The sequence below is a fragment of the Xiphophorus maculatus genome, chromosome 9, assembly GCF_002775205.1.
Source record: "Xiphophorus maculatus strain JP 163 A chromosome 9, X_maculatus-5.0-male, whole genome shotgun sequence".
NCBI classification, from domain to species: domain Eukaryota; kingdom Metazoa; phylum Chordata; class Actinopteri; order Cyprinodontiformes; family Poeciliidae; genus Xiphophorus; species Xiphophorus maculatus.
This window is the reverse complement of record NC_036451.1, coordinates 18,247,405-18,263,065: the sequence shown is the minus strand read 5'-3', so window position 1 is coordinate 18,263,065 and position 15,661 is coordinate 18,247,405. Positions and strand designations below refer to the sequence as shown.

Below are 15,661 nucleotides of genomic sequence, written 5' to 3'. Positions count from 1 at the left end.
CTGTTGTGGTTTCGGTGACGCCGTCAACTCAAATGCAGAAGCAGAATAAACAGAGTTTTGGTTTTTTTTCTTTGCACTTTTTTAAAGACTATTTTGTGAACTCCAGCTGCCTTTTACTATCAATATAGATTCTTTTAAAGACAAATCAATCATTAGTTTCTTTAAAAACAGAAACGTTGATTCAAATAAAATTAATCAGCTGGTATAGGGATTTTGTATGGAGCACAGTTCAATTATAAATACTGAATGATATCATTAATGTATTAATTAGTCAAAACTGGGAATGAAAACAGCGAATTAACTGAATGTCATGAATTAAAAATGTAATCAGTAAAATCTATGACAACAAAAAAACGAAATCTAATCAAAGTTTTAATTATTTCACACAACTCTGTTGCACATAGACGACCAAAAGTGCAATGAATAAATGATAATGTAATTGCTACTTTAATGTGTTATTTTAGATAACTTGAAAAATTATTTAATTAAAATGTTTATTTTATTAGAAAAATGAAATAAAATTATTGTGTCATTAGTCATTTTCATACCTGAGTCAATTTGTTACCTTCATGAATTGTTAATTTGTTCAAATTGGGAATAAAAATAAATAGTTAATAAATGATGTAATAAATTCAAAGAAATATGTATCTTACTACCAAAAAGTCACAATTTACTTCATTATTTTGTGTGTTTTGGAGGGGCATGAAAAGGTTTTTGTGATGTTTTTCAAATTAAATATTTTATTAATTAAATTATCAACCATATTTGTCCACGTACTGCTCACACTCTCCCCCTGCTCTCTGCTAAGCGCTAGCTCCTACCCCACAGCAGAGCCTGCCATGAAGCGCAGGCTAGTAAGCATGGCCACCGATGATGCTGGATAAGCAGTATCCCGTTATATTAGGTTGTTTCTCCTCCAGCACAGTAGCAGCAATATGTTAGTCTTGAGCGTGAATGTCCTGTGGGGAAGGCCTTGACAGTGCCAAGGAAATTCATCCTGGCCCTGATTAGTTGTTTTTGACCAGTGTATTTCTGCAGGTGGCAGTCGGACCACAAGGAGAAGGCAGAGGAGCTTGTTTATTTCTGATTTTTTGTTTTATTATTATTATTATTATTATTATTATTATTATTATTATTCTCATATTATTATACTATCAGGACATAGTGACAATTTCAACAAATGTGTAAAAACATATATTTTTTAAAATAAAAGTTACATATTACTGCTTTAACAGTTTATGAATCACTGAGTTGTGGCACTCTTGGCCTCCATATACTCTATTGAGACAATTATATTACTTTTTTTTCAACAGGTTGCAAGTTTTGTTCTACTTATGTTTACCAATAAACCTTCATGAAAAATGTGCTAGACTTAAACCCCTACCCTCAAAAACTGCACGCATTACAGTTTCCTTTATACTCAGTTAATTCCTGCCACTATTTGAATTATTTAATTTGACCAACGCGACTGGAAAGGACAGGGAGTCATGGATCCCTCGCGTTTGAAAGAGATGTGATCCAATCCTCAGCCCAGTCACTGCCGACTCCAGGAGCTCTGAGCAGCTCTGCTCCAGCAGTGATTGGTGAGTCGGTGGGGTAAGATGGCTGCATTGCTGCGCGCCGCGCATTAGTGGCATCCTGGTGAAATGACGCAGGCCACAGTTTACGTTCAGTCCTCTCAGCTCTCAGCTTCCCAGTCTCCATAGCTCCGCTCTCACCCCGGCACACAGCCCCGGAAGCCCGTACGACCCGGCTGTCTGGCTGTTCCTCCAGTGGACCGAGCCACACCGGTTCCTCTGAGTAAGTACAAACGTGAGTTACTTTCCAATAGTCTCCCAAAGGTGCAGTTTATACCCCAGTCAGAGCCACGTTGTGGGTGATTTCTCGCTGTTTCCTGAGTGAGCCGTGATTATCCGACGCTCTCCTTCGTCCTCGCACACGGAGCTTCGCATTTTGTTGTCTGCGGGGCTCCTTGAGACAACACGACTGCTGCTTTTGTTGTTATTTTTCACGCTTTAATTACGACAGGAGAAGAAGCGAAAGTGAGACGTGCTTTGGACCATCTGTGCGACGGGCGCGGGGGGGCTCTGCCTCGGACAGCTTTGCCTCGGCGCAGTTCAAATTTTCCACTCACCCTGGTTGGCTGTGCCACCCTGTCCCGCTGCTCTCTGAGGCCGACTGTCTCAGGACGGACAGAGGGGAGACCTGTGCCCAGAGAGGCTGCAGGCCGTTCATACACTGAGGAAGTCTAACCGCACACAGACTCGGGTTGAACCCCGCTCCCCCGCCGAACTGCCTTGCCCTGGGAGGAACAAAGCGCCCAGTGTCTCCCTGTGCTGCAGCCCGGACACAGCTGCTCGAGCCTCGGGGCTGCACGGGGCTGCATGCCGCTGCTCCTGCACAGAGACTCTCGTGACTTACGACTCCCCCCTCGGCTCTTCGGCGTGTTTTATCGAGCTGCTGCACGTCTTTGTTGGTCATTTCTGTTGTTTATGCAGAGCTGCTCCAAGGTGGTATGAAACCCTAAGCAGATTTCATGTTGGGTATGGAATTAAAGCTCACCAGCCACTCCAGCACAACTCAACAACAAAATAAAGATATTATCCAGTTATGTACTTTCCCCCCCCCTACCAAATTACACTGAAAAACATTCATGCTTTAGGTGTATTTAGGTCATTGACATGAAGAAGCACAATTTGTAAACATCATGAAGGACAGTTGATTTTTGACATTTATTTTGACTTGGTTCAACTTTTGTGTTTGTGCTGGAGTTCGACCCCATTGACCGAGCTTGAATGTATTTGAATGAACTTTCGGTCTGACTGCTGACCAGTGGGGTTCTCTTCTTCCTTCTGGTGTTGAGTAGAATGACTATTATGGTGTAGGGTGTGCCTAATGCTGACTTTTGGCTGATGTGGGGGATGCTGAGGTTTTGCATGAAGCCTTGTTTGGATTTGAAAGTCATGATGATGCATATTGGCCAGACTGTGTGCTTTCTCACGTTCAAAATGAAAGTAGAAGAGCTTTGATTATGAAATCTGGATATTCCGGTCTGCCTTCAATTGTTGCCTAAATTTCTTGAAATCCAAACAGAGTCTTCCCAAATGTTTTGCAGTAGCTGTACAAAATACAAGCGAACATCTTTTTAAACATATTCACTTATACTTTTACCTTTTCTTGCTATTTCCCTTTGGCATACACAAGTACTAATTATGCCACTTCTCATAAAAGCTAAAAGAACCACAGAAAAATTTGTCATTTTAAATGGAAATTATCCAGGGTTTCAGAATCCCATAATGTCACAGTACCTTTAACATTGCACAATCTTAATTAGAAGGTGAAATATTCATTTGCTACTCAGATCACACTAAATAAACTAGGTATATTGGGTGTTTTTTTTAAAACTTACACATCACTACAAGACAAGAAAACCTATCAGTTCACATTGTTACGTGACGTTTCTTAAGCTTGTATCTTACTTACCGGTACATCTTGTCAGCATCTGACTTAGTTCAGCAGTTCTCTTTGTGATTACAAGACACCACAGAAGAAGTGCTACCGTACACTGACAAGCTGTTATGACATAACATGTTTCTCTGCTCAGACACAAGCAGCAGAAATTATTTTTATTTCAAAGATTTTATCCCCAGGTGAAACAAAATACATTATAGATAATATCATCCAAGAATCTTCAGAGTCATTGTGGACGGTGATGCTCCAGGGCACAAAGGATCTCCAGTAGCAGTTAGTGTTGATACAAATCTGAAGAAGCCTCTGACTGAAGACACTGTTGCTGACCAAGGTTTCCCCCAGAAAACTTACCAAGCTGGGTGCTTGGGGCACAAAGGCAGTCATCCAGCTGCCCGCCATGTTTTTGAGGTGAAACATGTTTGTAGTTGACAGGAAATTTGAAAATATAACTTGATAGTTATGCATTATTGGAAGACTAGAGCATTAAAACTTAAACACCAACTGTAAAGTTTTTTTAAAAAGGCTATTGTTAAAAATAACTAAAATAAATTAACAATCCTAAGCCTGGTGGGGGCACAAGTAAAGCCTGGTGGCCCGCGGTCACACAGACTGTTGTGACGTGCCAACAGCTCAATATCCAGGGACGGTAATAACATGTCCTGGATGACTCCTTCAGTTGACAAGCACTACTAATCCAGCTCATTTGCTTTTGCTGCTCCTCTTTAAATCTATGTCTGGCTGAATGGTTAGAGAGATGCTGGAGTCACGGATATGATCCTTGTCTTTAATGATCAACATTTCAACTCCTCTGAGATTTTTGAGCCACCTTTAACTTATGACTGTTAATTTTAAAGCCATCAATAATTTTCTTTAATATCTGTCAATTTCAGATTGCTTGTAAAGTTTGCTTACACCTAGGGCCGGTTCTGTGTTTATGACTGCTCAAAAGGAGGAGAGTCAGGAACTGCTGGAAATGACTAATAACGTGACAGCAAGAACAGACTTGATAAAACAGGCTCATTTATGGGTCATTAGCATCATGTCTATTTTAAACGGACTCTTCTCCAGAAGTTTTCCAACCATCTGCCTTTAAATCTTGCTTGTGGTCACTTGTCACTGAAGACTTCAGCATAAAATGAGTTACAGTACAGATGTCCTTTTATTATTTGTTATGCAGCTCTTGGTTGGGGACAGTGCAGGACTTGTTACAAGCTTCCTACAGAGTCTGGAAAAATTTGGAATTTGATCCAGGTCACTTCCAGGTCTGGATGATGATTGGAATATAAAGTAGAGTGAGAAAAATCTTTTTAATTGTAGTGTTTTTTTTTTTTTTTTATTTTCTCTGTCTAAATGTTGTGTATCTACTCATCCAGCTGCTTATCCATCCATCCATTCATCCATCTGTTCTTTGGTTTATCCCTCCACCTCTCCCTCTCTCTCTCTCGAGTCCCAGCCGACCTTTGCTACATTTCCCGACAGTCATTGGTTTTTGCTGGTTCCACATTCAAACATTTAACCACTGCTGAAATATCTGCCACAAATCCACAGTAACCATCCTGTAATTGTCTAAAAAAAGGACTATGAAAATGTGAGTGCTGAAACCTCTGAAATTTTGACACTTAAAATGTGTTGAATGTCAGTCAGCAGTAATCCGTAGATCTATTAAGCCTGCTTCGTGGTTTATTTCTCATCTGCCCTCCTTCACGTCTTTGCTGCGCAACGTGTCGTTTATGTGCGTGCTTATTGCACACATATGGCTTTTTGATCTAGTGACTGTACAGAAAACACCAAAAGTCTCACTCCTCCTCACATTATTTTTTTGTTGCTCCCTTTCTCCGAGGCATGAGGAGGAGCTATTCCTAGCCCTCCTCCTCTCTCCTTCCTCACCCTCTCAATCATCACCATCATCTGCCCCATGCCCCCTTAACCCTCAGCTGATGAAAAGCAGCTCAGATGAGCGTTTGACCCCGCCGTGGTCTTCACGTAACACCTTGGTGGAGGGTTTCCTTGACGACCAGGTTGTCTTCTCGTCTCTGCATGGGCGTTGGGAGGGAGTTTCCGCGTCTGTCTCTCGCATGCGGCTTGTGTTTGCTTTGCAGCCACTGTGCTGTCAGGTGAGATGATGTAGTCTACATTGCGGTGCAGAAAGCAAAAGGCCAGCACAACCTGATCCCCTCTGTGTTCGCGTTGGCTGAGGGCAGCGCCGGACTGCTGGGTCGTCTGCCCGACTTGGTAACGGTCAAACCTGCAAATGTCGCTGCATCAAACGCCAAGGGTGCAGTCCCATGCATCCGTGTTCTGTGATGTGGTGTTTTGGGTTTTCCACGTGTCTGCACGCTCTGCAGGAGACATGTGGCTGTTGCGTGGTTGTGGGCTGTGTTTGCACCGGTTCTGTTTTCTGACTCCTCGCCTTTTATGTCAGCGGGGATCGGCGGTGCAGCCTTTCGCGGGGTGCGCTCGTGTCTGTTTGCAGCATCTGTCTGTGTGTCCGTGACTGTGTTTACACTTCAGTTTCTGCTCAGAGCCCAGCTGGAACAAGAGATGGAGATGGAGTGCTGCATTGGTTTAACCTTGTTTTGTTCATTTTTGTTTTGGTTCTTTTGAATCATCCTTCTCATTTTCTCCCTCTAAAGTAAGAGGATCTTTTTTTTCTCTTTGTTGTACATAAAAAGGACCCAGAGGGATGTCTGCGAGGCTACATTATGATAATCTAAGGAGTGTTAAACCTTCACCCAGAGTTTACGGGTTTAATACTATTGGAATAATTGTGTGAATTGAAGAGGTGAATGAATAATGATTAAACTACGAACTTTGGCTGTTGTTCAGGTATTTAAAGAAACAACCAGCATCATAAAAACCAAGGAACACAGCAGACAGGTGGTGGAGAAAGTTGTGGAGAAGTTTGAAGCAGGGTTAGATTATAAAACAATATTCCACGCTCCACCTACACTCACAGACCAGGAAAAGAGAGCATTAATCAGAGCCTTTGAAAGAGCAGCGAAGACCCACAGCTTAGGTGGGAGAATCTGTTGAAAGGACAAGTTGAGCAGCAAGAAGAAAATCATCAGAAAGGGTGTATTAAAAGTACCCCAAGCATTACAGAGGATGAGTCCCAGCAGACGTGTTAGTAAGTACTCTGGTCACCAAAATGTAACTTTCTGGGTTAAATACCTCTCACCATGAACACCTCAACTCCACTAGTTTTCTTCAGCAGAGTTCAGAGTTGATATGAGATAGAATAGAAAAATAATAAAAGTTCTGAATGGAGCAGATGTTTTCCCTCCAACAGGACAACACTCCCAAACATTCATTGAGAGCTACAATAAAATGCTTTAGATCAAAGTGTGTTCTTGTGTTAGAATGGTCCAGTTAAAGGCCAAACCTTAATCCAATTGAGAATCTCTGTCGAGAGTTGAAAAATTTACATTTTACAGATTCTCTCTGTTAAATAAAGTTGAGCTAATTTAAAAGAAGAATGGAGAAAGAAATTTATCTAACATTGCAAAGCTGATAAAGACTTGACTGGACAAAAGACTTGGAGCTGGGGCGTGCCGTGGTGGTGTAGTGGTTAGCGCGACCCATATTTGGAGGCCTTGAGTCCTCGACGCGGCCGTCGCGGGTTCGACTCCCGGACCCGACGATATTTGCTGCATGTCTTCCCTCCTCTCCTTCCCTGTTTCCTGTCAGCCCACTGTCGTATAAGGGACACAAGAGCCCCTGGAGGGGTACAAAAAAAAGTAATAAAAGACTTGGAGCTCTAATTAAAGCAAAAGATGGTTCTACTGAATGCAAATGCATGAAATGCTTCTTGGAGTTTAAATGTGGGAATAAAAATTGAGAACCGCATATGATTTTCCCTCCATTTCACACTACTTTACATTGCTCTATCAAATACAATTTGAATGAAATACATCCAAGTTTCTGGTTGCAACAGGACAGGATGGAATAAGTCCAACGGTTGTGAATCAGATTTACATGGACTGTTTGCTTTGATTCAAGAATCCTTGTGTCACACTGAAAGACAGAGACATCTGATTAATCAATCAACAAAATATATATAGCAGTTTTACGCACATGACTGATGCTTGTGCCTTTTTAACTTTGTAATTGTATGGTCAGTGTAACTTATATTAGCTTTTGTTTGGACTGATAAGGCAATTTCCTTGATGCACAGTACATTTTTATTTCATATTTAATAATTTTCCCTGATATTTTGTAAAAGCATCGACCATACTGGAACAAACATCTTATTTTTCTGTGTCAAAACCCGCTAAAACCCTCTTATTTTGTGAATCTGCTAATTTTATCTGTCTACTGTCTATGCCTGATTATCCTCACGGGGTTGTGGGAGAGATGGTGCCTATTTCCAGCGGTCAGATTGCCAGTCCATCATTTGACAACATAGACACAGGACAACCAACCATGTGCACACTCATATACCTAAGGCCAATTTAGAGAGATGAATTAACCACTAACAGTTTAGTTTTTGGTTGTTGAAGGAAGCTGGAGTACCCAGAAAGAATCCACACATTAAATGGGCAAAAGATGCCAATTCCATGCAGAAAGACACCAGACTGGGATTCGAACTCTAGACCTTCTTGCTACAAGGCAACAATGACACAATATTTTTCTGGCCATGTATGCAAAGAATGTTCAAAATCAAGAATAATTGGTCAAAGCTAGTGCATGTGCCTTAAATCAATATGTATGTACAATTAACCCACAAAAACAAATGTGCTGCATTACTGCTGGATAAAGATGCATCATAGACATTTGGGTCATTGTGTTGGTTTTGGCACACACATGACTGGGAAGACATTTGATGTGTCAAGAAAAAAATTAGAGTTGCACCAATATGACCAGATTGCTCACATTGCCACTATGAACCACACTAAGCCAATTATTCAGTGTTAGCAGACTCTTAAAGGGGGCCTTGTTGATGGAAGAGGAGCAGAGCTGGTTTGCATTTGGACAGAGTAGCATCGTGGACATGACACCAGCCATTTTGAGATGTGAGGCACAGACTCCTCTGCACCTCAGGGCTGAAACAGGAAAACATTTCAGTGCGCTGTTTTTTTTTTATTTTTATTTTTTTATCAGCCAACATAACAGATTTGAAACCATTTATCCTGCAGCGCGCTGCCCACCGGTTATGCTCAGGCTGATATTTATTTTCTTCAGTCTTGGTAATTACTAATGAATATTAATGAGGGGATCCTCTCTCTTTTTTTTTTCTTTTTTTTTTTTGCAGCTCGTGGGCCGGTTTGTTAGCAATTCAGATGGATCTGGGTAAGAAAACGTAAACAAGGTTGACCTTGCGTGGTTGGCTGCTGTGCCGGAGCGGGCCCACTCTGTCGGCCTTGCAGCTGTCGCTTGGAAAAAGCCCCACGATGAACAGACTCACTCATACTAGTAAATAAATATATTAAATCAGTCAGTATAAAGATCAGACATGAATCTGAGCATGTCTCAGATTTATGAGACATGCTCATGAATCTGAGCATGTCATGAAGAGACATTAGGAAAATATCTCTTCATGCTATTATTGCGGCTACATTGTCTAGAATTTCTTCATGTTTTAATTTTATTTTCTCTCAAAAAAAAAAAAAACATTTCTTTTACATTGATTTATATTTTCAGATTCCACATCACAACTTGGCTTTTTGAATGTTTTTTTTTTTTTTTAGTTGTTGTTTTTGGCTTAAGTGGCCTTTATTCATTAGTAGCTGGACAGGAAGTAGGGCAGAGAGACCAGGGAAAGACTCTCAGGCTACCACCGAGCCACATGACGCCCCAACAACTTCGCTTTCGTCCAGCTCTGATCGTTTTGGTTTTGGAGCTGCCAACAGTAGCACTGACCACATAATGACTCCCGAGGTGCTTTAAGTGGATTTCAGAAGAAAGTTTTGAAATTCCTGTTTTTGATTTTAAGAAATTATCATTATTATCGATTGCAAATTGTGATTGGAAGCATCTCTGTTTCGTCCCACTCCAGATATTTCTGGCTATTATAAATTTTAACTTATCTAAGTTTGTCCAGATGTCAAAATAAAACTGAAATGGCCCCCTCACCTCACGGCCGAGTTGGAAGCCAGTTTTGGGATTGTGTGGTTTGATTTATTTTAAAAGCTATTAAAACCCAAATTGGCTAAGCGTTTTTGTTTGAAAATGTCTCCAGTGTCGTAACAAATTGAAGGGAAGATCTCTAAATTGAGAGGCAAAGAAAATCTGCAGCCATTCGTTAAGTTAACAGCATTCCATTTAAGAGCGGCTCGTTCAGCGTGTTTGCGTTGGTGTGGCTTGTCAGACTGATGGAGAGCCCAAACTGCAAGGAGATTAGGGGTGAGGCGTTTACTGCCTGGTTAAAGTAAATATTATGATGCATTGGACTTGAAGTTGGCTGAAGTACTATTCTGTCGGAAGGGTGGGGGGGCGAAGCCGCAGAGACGCAGGCGACATTGTGCAGCGCAACAGACACGGCTCTCCATCAGGGGGTCTTGCCGCTGCAAAATGATGACACAGTGACAGAACTTGATGCTGATGTTGCCACAAAGTTTACACTGTGTTAGTGATCACTTCATCAGGGAGCACTGCAGATGGTTTTGTGCTTCCAAATTAAAGCCAGTGTGGGTTTGGTTATTTTTGCTACACTTAAAAACGGTTATTACTGCCAAAATTTTTTCATGCATAGATTTGAAACCAGATATTTACCACACTGCATAAAAACCCGGTTTTCTCTCTGAATTTCCCCCTAGAAATGAATGCCTTCTATAAACAGCAATGTTGGGTGTAGAGGCAGAACGAGCTCACTGCATGGAGGCTATCAGTCCGTGACACAGCCGCCTAGAGTTTGATTCCCTACCTTTGGGCCGTTTGCAGCATGTCTTTCCCTCCCTTTTCTCTCTGCCCATTGTCTGTATAATTACTAATCCAAGGGCAGATATTCTGTATTTTTTAGTTCTTTCATTGGTTCAGCACACCTGAATAAAAGATGATTCATTACCAGGCCTCTGCAGAACATTGACATGCTGAGGAGAAATTTGGACCATTTGAATCGGCTGTGTTTTAGCAGAGACGTATCTAAAACTGGCAGGACACTGAACCTCGAGTACTGGAGCTGAACAACCACAGGTTTTAATGAATTGGCTGCCTGAATTCTTATCAATGTTTGTATACAAAAAGAGCAACAAAAACAACTTTTTCTCCTGATGTTATCCTTAGCATGTTGCCAGAACCACTAATGGGTGTGTGTTGTTGTTGTTATTTTGAGTTGGCCATTGAAAAGACCTCAAGGCTCTTGCTTAACCAGTTCCAAAACCACCTTCCATTTATGTTTGGGATCATTAATATAGTGTATCGCAGAGTTTGGAATACATTTCAAATGGTCTACCTGAGCCCACAGCATGATGCTACCACCACCATGCTTGACGGGTGATACAACATTATTGGGTTTTAAAGGCTCACTTTGACTCCTTCAAACATTCTCTTGTTATTATGGCCAAAATGAAGATGCAGTTTAAAGGAGCTCCACCAGTTAAGCCCACAGTTCCACTAGAGTGGGCGATCACAGCTCTGTGAAGTCATAAATCATTCCGGTCTGCTCCACTTCTCCCATGTCACTCGTTTTATGCTGCATATCTAAGTTTATCAAGAGTTGTGTAAATTACTCCACAGAAACAGGACTGAATTTGACTTTAGAGGAATATCAGCAGGCCTGGTGATGGCCTGTTTATTTGCTCATAAATCGCTCATGACAGATTTTATTACCGTTAAGCTGTCCACTTGTGACACACGTTAGCGCCAGGTCATAACAGGACCCGAGATATATGCCGCCAAGAGTTGGTCCCTTCATGTGATCCGGGGCATGTTTGCCTCCATATCACGATGATGGAATAGCAACCGCAGACGCTTGTGATTTTATTTAGTTGTTTCATTTTATCTTGGGTGCATTCAAACAAAACAGACTTATCTAAACGGCTTAGGGGCAAAGGTGAGGAGGACGATCACAAAGTGAAGGCAATTCAGGAGGGATAACCTCACTGACCTGCTAAATGAAGAAAAATAAAAACCCCACATAGCTTTAATAAATGATGTTGGAAATGCAGAATGCACATTTTTTTGAAGGACCAAGATTTAGAACTGTGTCTCCCTTTAAGAACTATATTAAAAAACAAGCTGAAAATAAACAATTCAGCAGCTGATTTGTCAGCTGACCTTTCCTATTTTTTTAACTAATACAATAGATTCAATACTATTTAATTTGTAAAAGAAAAAAAAACATCTATTCAGGAGTGTCACTTTTTTATGACATGTCATGTGAATTGGCTAAAACCTCTGTTGGTGTGGAAACTTCTGGTTTTCAGTAGAGCTCACCTCCGCCCAGTTGACTTCAGTTTATTATAGAGAAGTGCAGAGACACAGAGTGGCTTGATAAAGCTGCGAATTAATCAGTGCTGTGTCACTGGAGGTTTCACATGGAGGCCTGCCCTGCAGAGGTGAGTCTCCCTCCGCAGGTAAAGTAATCTCTTCCTCATCACACTGAGGCCTTGATGTTAAGGAAGTTTTCAAAAAAAAGAGGCAAAAACAAGTCCTGGTTCAGCAAAACCTCCATGTGTGACTCCTCTCTCTCTCTCTCTCGTTCACTCTTTCACTTCTGTCCAGCCAGTTTTTCAGGCTCCAAGGCTGATCAACACTAGGTTGAGCCTCTGGCTCAACCTAGTGTTTGAGAAACCTTCACACCTCTCTGCCTGTGAGCACAGTGCATGTTTATGCAAGCATGTATGTCTCCCTCATCAGGTTCCCCCAGCCCCCACCCCACTCATCTACAAGTTCCTCCTTTGACAAACTCCCTTGTAAAGTCTGCATTTTTTTTTTTTTCAGAACTCGAAGCATGTCGCGTCCCAAGTTTCAAAGTTTGCAGGCGTGGGCAAGTTTTTCTGTTTGCCAATTCATCTCCATTTTATGTGTTTGAGTTACCGCTTGGTGTTGAGGATGCCATGCAACTTAGCATGCATTTAGAATGAGTCAGAGCCGTGCGTTTCCAAAGCTCAACATTTCTGACGAGGTCACGGTGAGCTGTATTTTATATGCAAATGGAGCTTTATAATACAAGCAATGCAAGAACTGCAGCCTGACATGCGTGTAGTTCGCAGATGAAGAAAGACACAGCTTTGTTTTGGAAAGCACGAATGCGAGGCATCTGGAGCTACATGCAGTTAGGATCTTTATTATCCCCGTCACATGTAGCCTGTTTATCAGATCATGTCGGCTCAGTGTGTGTTTATGTGTGTGTGGGAAAGGGAGACGGCTGGCACGCTCGCTGGACTAAGCCTGCCCCATTGACACACTTTAGATTTTTAACGGGTGTAGGCGAACTCTGAGTGGCACGGTGCAGCTGTCCTGTGGGTTAAATCAACACCGAGCGGCGCCACGCTCGTGGTGAAGAGTGAACCTGTGCGTGGAGTGCTGAAGGACCGACTCACACCAATTCCAGCTGTACTTTAGATGCTTAAGCGCATGTGAAAAAAAAAATGGCGTAGGAGGATGCAAACAAGTTGGGAACTGGAATATTCTAATACCGGTGAGGCTTGGGCTCTTCCTGTTTGCAAAACTATAACAGGAAACTGTCCGTTCTTTGTTTTTAAAAATGTGCATTTTCTTCGGCCTATATGGTTTCACAGTGGCTGAGGATATTTGGATATTAAAAATTGTATTATAAGACACTTTGCAACCTTTTCCTTTTTTATAAGCCTCTCTATGTATTTATAGGTGTATTCTGCTGTGTAATAGTCCGTCTACTTGCCTTAACTCCAAGTAATAGCAGCTTGCGGCTCCACAAAGCCTAACATTATCCCCGCACAACAACAGTTCTTCGTCTGCCGGATCTATTTTTACCCAGTTCCTATTCACAATTTGGTGCTTCAATACACACAAATGAAAGCTCTTCAAACAGATGCTGCCCACACACCAAGGACCCTTTGAAACTTCAAATCTGGCAAGGCCTCACAGATTTCTCAATACACCTCCTCCAGAGGTTTTCCTGAAGGGAGTTCCTGCTTTTCTGCTCAAATGAGATTTACTTCAGTTCCTCTGTGCTGACACAGTGCCTTGAAAAGGTACTCATTCATTTGTATATGTGATTTGTTGGGTTTTTAATGCGATATAGTAGCAGTAGCAGCAGGAGTAGCATTAGTAGTAACTTTTGCTGCAGATTCAGCTTCAGGTTTATTAGATTGCACAACCAGAGGTCGACATTTTTGTCCATTCTTGTTTGCAGAATAGCTCTACTTAAGTCAGATTGAACAAAGATTCTCAATTGAACTGGACTTTGACTAGGCCGTTTTAACACATGAATACGCTTGATCTAAGCCATTAAATTGTAGCTCTGGCTGTATGTACAGTATGAATAGTCATTCACAAGTTGCTGCCTCTTACATTCCTCTGTTGGTTTGTTCCTCACCACATAATGCTACCACCTCCATGTTCAACAACAGGCATGCTGTGCTCAGAGTGATGTTTTTTTTAATGTTAGTTTTCTGGCACACAGCATTTGGCATGTTGGCTGAAAAGTTAATTGTTAGTCTCAGACCAGAACAGCTTCTTCATCGCGTTTGTCGGGTCCCCTACATGGCTTATGGTAAACTCCATAAGCTCCAGTATTTCCTGAGGGTTCCTTTCAAAAATGGCTTTCTTTTTGCCTCTCTTCCATAAAGTATAGCTTTTTGAATTTCACAAACAATAGTTATCCTGTCAACAGATTGCCTTTTCTGAACAGTGGATCCATGGACGTCCTCCTGATAAACTATGGACCAGTTGGCTATTCTGTATTTTGCTATTCAAGTAGATGGCTATGTTGGTTTGCTGATGACGATGGGCTTAACTTGTAATTCTGAGCTTGAAATATCATAGCAACATTTTCCACAACTTTACGTCTAACCTGTCTAGTGAGTTACTTGGAAAATCTACCATCTACCATGATGTAATTCTGTTTGTTGTGGTAAATTGCAGCCTCAGTTACCAGTCTTTTGCAACATCTAACATAATTTCACCCAGGGTTGCATCTCTCCATATTTACCGGTAGCTAGGTTCATCTTCCTCTCAAGTCTGACCAGCCTACTGGTCCCAGTTGCAGAAAATCCAGATCATGATGCAGCCACCACCCTGCTTCACAGTGAGAATGATGGTCCAGGTGATGAGAAGAGTTTGCTTTGAATTTTCAAATTGGCCAAAAAGTTCAATATAAGCCTCATCTAATGCATCTTACTGTATCGTAGTGCAGCATATCAGTTGCAAAGTACTGCTTGGATGCAATGTCTGTGTATTTTAGGTTACATGATTTACAATTTGACTTTTTATTGGTGTATATTTAGCCACTTGTGTGAATTTTTGCTGTTGTTTATCCCTACAATTGAGATAAACAGTTGTTATGTTATCTTTGCATGTGAATAAGTTAATGACTGAATGCAGCGTGAAGCGCTCTGGACCTGATAAAGCGCTAAACAAGTACCAGCCATTTACTATTTACCATAAGGGATGAAATTGTGGGTTTGTTACGGTCAATATTTGCAATATTTCTCTACATTATCACAATAATTTTCTTCAAATACTCTGCTGCTGTCTTCCAGCACGGTTGGTTTCCCTGGATTTTACTTGTATGTGCACGCCACACTTTTCAGATCTTCTTTTGTTTAAAAAAAACAAAAAAGTTTGAAAACCACAAATCGTTTTTCTTCCACTTCATAAATCAATGCTCCTTTGTGTTGGACTCTTAACCTGTTTTGTTGGAAGTTTTGGTAACATTTATAGTTTTAATCTCACAAAATTTGAAAGCAGGGTTGTGAATACTTTCCTGTTCCACCTCGGTTCGGCGCTCCCTCTGCTCCACCGTGCTGCTTCCACATGTGACAGCTCGCTACTCTGCACACACACCTCGTCTTGATTGGTGCAGGATCCTCGTTTGTGTTGCTCATTCAGCGTGGACAGATTACGCCGGATGAGATTATTTATGACAACGTGCCTCTGACTGTAGAAAGATCATCCTGATGGCTCCAGTAGGTTTGGTGTGAAGCTGAGGTGTCCCACGAACACCACAGGTGACAGTGCAACAACCAGCTGTACAAGCGGTGTCCGCCTGATTGTTTCTCCCTTGCTACGGCTCCGTCTCGCCGGTTGAGGCCTTTGGGGAAATTAA

General features: G+C 41.6%; 1 protein-coding gene across 2 annotated transcripts in view; it reads left to right on the top strand.

The window, feature by feature from the left end:
* The first annotated feature begins 1,276 nt into the window (after nucleotides 1–1,276).
* LOC102228178 (uncharacterized protein C1orf21 homolog) overlaps nucleotides 1,277–15,661 on the top strand; it is a 34,165-nt gene continuing 19,780 nt past the window's right edge. Inside the window, exon 1 of one of the 2 annotated variants that reach the window (XM_023339944.1) lies at nucleotides 1,277–1,812. The gene's annotated coding sequence lies outside the window, so the exon portion shown is untranslated. The remainder of the gene's footprint in view (nucleotides 1,813–15,661) is intronic. The other variant, XM_023339943.1, reaches the window with a different exon arrangement.